This window comes from Teleopsis dalmanni, unplaced genomic scaffold, assembly GCF_002237135.1.
Source record: "Teleopsis dalmanni isolate 2A unplaced genomic scaffold, ASM223713v2 unscaffolded_contig_4209, whole genome shotgun sequence".
NCBI lineage: Eukaryota > Metazoa > Arthropoda > Insecta > Diptera > Diopsidae > Teleopsis > Teleopsis dalmanni.
Genome location: NW_024035591.1, coordinates 1 through 3,508, shown reverse-complemented (window position 1 = coordinate 3,508; position 3,508 = coordinate 1). Strand labels below are relative to the sequence as shown.

General features: G+C 27.1%; 3 pseudogenes; all 3 read right to left on the bottom strand.

The window, feature by feature from the left end:
* Positions 1–868: 868 nt before the first annotated feature.
* Positions 869–987, bottom strand: LOC119665256 (annotated as a pseudogene).
* Positions 988–1,907: 920 nt separating this feature from the next.
* On the bottom strand, positions 1,908–2,026 carry LOC119665257 (annotated as a pseudogene).
* A 919-nt stretch (positions 2,027–2,945) lies between these two features.
* On the bottom strand, positions 2,946–3,065 carry LOC119665258 (annotated as a pseudogene).
* Positions 3,066–3,508: the final 443 nt, after the last annotated feature.

Here is a 3,508-nt window from a genome sequence, read left to right as displayed (position 1 = left end):
ATTCTTATTCTTATACGTACTACTTACTACGTACTACTTACTACGTACTATATATAATATGGAAAATGGAAAATAGAAAATAGAAAATAGAAAATACTCTAAAGCTATTTCCAAAGCTATTTTATTTTATTTTTCATTTCAATTTAAATAAAATAAAATAGAAAAGTTTCTTTTTTCTTCTTCTCTAGTGAAGTTAATATGAACAGAATAGAAAAATTAAACTAAAACTGTTATTGAACATATCCGTGTTTGTATTTTACATGCTTAATTATGTAGTACTATTGCCTGTAATATTAACTTCAATATTAACTTTAACTTTAATTTTATCTTTAAGGAAGAATAAAATTATTATATATACTTATATTTTTATTAAAAAATTTAACATATGAATGCTAGTGCTACTGCTAGTGCTAATAAATAGGCGCAATCAATAGATTGTTGTTTTATTAAATTTTATACAATGAAGACAAGGAATATAAGCAAAGCTTCTTAAATAGTAATTTTACTTGAAAAGTTTTCTAACATTTAAGGTTTTCATTTACGCTGGCACTCGTACTCACACTTGCACTCGCACTCACACTCGCATACATGCCTATTGTACATTTTATATGGAACTGAACAAAACTTGTGCTTACGGTGCATTGCGTATACGACACGATTACGATTTTCAAAATTCAAAATTCAAAATTCAAAATTAAAAATGATGCGAGTACACGTATACAGCAGAAATTAGTTAAATAATTGCGTTTTACATAAATAAATAATAGATAGGTGTATAAAAAAAAATATTATTATTTACAAAATAATATAAAAAAAATTAAAACCGGAAAAAAAAGGAAAAAAGTAAAAAAGTAAAAAAGTGTTGTGAAGCCAACAACACGCGGTGTTCCCAAGCGGTCCCCCATCTAAGTACTAACCGCGCCCGACGCTGCTTAATTTCAGTGAGCGGACGAAAACCGATGTATTCAACGTGGTATGATCGTTGGCAAAGAAAGTGTTTCAAAAAAAATCTACCTCTACCAGTATTTTAATCTTATTCTTATTCTTATACGTACTACTTACTACGTACTATATATAATATGGAAAATGGAAAATAGAAAATAGAAAATAGAAAATACTCTAAAGCTATTTCCAAAGCTATTTTATTTTATTTTTCATTTCAATTTAAATAAAATAAAATAGAAAAGTTTCTTTTTTCTTCTTCTCTAGTGAAGTTAATATGAACAGAATAGAAAAATTAAACTAAAACTGTTATTGAACATATTCGTGTTTGTATTTTACATGCTTAATTATGTAGTACTATTGCCTGTAATATTAACTTCAATATTAACTTTAACTTTAATTTTATCTTTAAGGAAGAATAAAATTATTATATATACTTATATTTTTATTAAAAAATTTAACATATGAATGCTAGTGCTACTGCTAGTGCTAGTGCTGGTGCTAGTGCTAATAAATAGGCGCAATCAATAGATTGTTGTTTTATTAAATTTTATACAATGAAGACAAGGAATATAAGCAAAGCTTCTTAAATAGTAATTTTACTTGAAAAGTTTTCTAACATTTAAGGTTTTCATTTACGCTGGCACTCGTACTCACACTTGCACTCGCACTCACACTCGCATACATGCCTATTGTACATTTTATATGGAACTGAACAAAACTTGTGCTTACGGTGCATTGCGTATACGACACGATTACGATTTTCAAAATTCAAAATTCAAAATTCAAAATTAAAAATGATGCGAGTACACGTATACAGCAGAAATTAGTTAAATAATTGCGTTTTACATAAATAAATAATAGATAGGTGTATAAAAAAAAATATTATTATTTACAAAATAATATAAAAAAAATTAAAACCGGAAAAAAAAGGAAAAAAGTAAAAAAGTAAAAAAGTGTTGTGAAGCCAACAACACGCGGTGTTCCCAAGCGGTCCCCCATCTAAGTACTAACCGCGCCCGACGCTGCTTAATTTCAGTGAGCGGACGAAAACCGATGTATTCAACGTGGTATGATCGTTGGTAAGAGAGTGTTTCAAAAATCTACATCTACCAGTATTTATCTTATTCTTATTCTTATTCTTATACGTACTACTTACTACGTACTATATATTATATGGAAAATGGAAAATGGAAAATAGAAAATACTCTAAAGCTATTTCCAAAGCTATTTTATTTTATTTTTCATTTCAATTTAAATAAAATAAAATAGAAAAGTTTCTTTTTTCTTCTTCTCTAGTGAAGTTAATATGAACAGAATAGAAAAATTAAACTAAAACTGTTATTGAACATATCCGTGTTTGTATTTTACATGCTTAATTATGTAGTACTATTGCCTGTAATATTAACTTCAATATTAACTTTAACTTTAATTTTATCTTTAAGGAAGAATAAAATTATTATATATACTTATATTTTTATTAAAAAATTTAACATATGAATGCTAGTGCTACTGCTAGTGCTAGTGCTAGTGCTGGTGCTAGTGCTAATAAATAGGCGCAATCAATAGATTGTTGTTTTATTAAATTTTATACAATGAAGACAAGGAATATAAGCAAAGCTTCTTAAATAGTAATTTTACTTGAAAAGTTTTCTAACATTTAAGGTTTTCATTTACGCTGGCACTCGTACTCACACTTGCACTCGCACTCACACTCGCATACATGCCTATTGTACATTTTATATGGAACTGAACAAAACTTGTGCTTACGGTGCATTGCGTATACGACACGATTACGATTTTCAAAATTCAAAATTCAAAATTCAAAATTAAAAATGATGCGAGTACACGTATACAGCAGAAATTAGTTAAATAATTGCGTTTTACATAAATAAATAATAGATAGGTGTATAAAAAAAAATATTATTATTTACAAAATAATATAAAAAAAATTAAAACCGGAAAAAAAAGGAAAAAAGTAAAAAAGTAAAAAAGTGTTGTGAAGCCAACAACACGCGGTGTTCCCAAGCGGTCCCCCATCTAAGTACTAACCGCGCCCGACGCTGCTTAATTTCAGTGAGCGGACGAAAACCGATGTATTCAACGTGGTATGGTTCTGTGGCAAAAGAAAGTGTTTCAAATAAATCTTACATCTACCAGTATTTTAATCTATTCTGTTATTCTTAATACGTACTACTTTACTTATTTACTATATATAATATGGAAAATGGAAAATAGAAAATAGAAAATAGAAAATACTCTAAAACTATTTCCAAAGCTATTTTATTTTATTTTTCATTTCAATTTAAATAAAATAAAATAGAAAAGTTTCTTTTTTCTTCTTCTCTAGTGAAGTTAATATGAACAGAATAGAAAAATTAAACTAAAACTGTTATTGAAAATATCCGTGTTTGTATTTTACATGCTTAATTATGTAGTACTATTGCCTGTAATATTAACTTCAATATTAACTTTAACTTTAACTTAATCTTTAAGGAAGAATAAAATTTTATACATACTTATATTTTTATTAAAAAATTTAACATATGAATGCTAGTGCTACTGC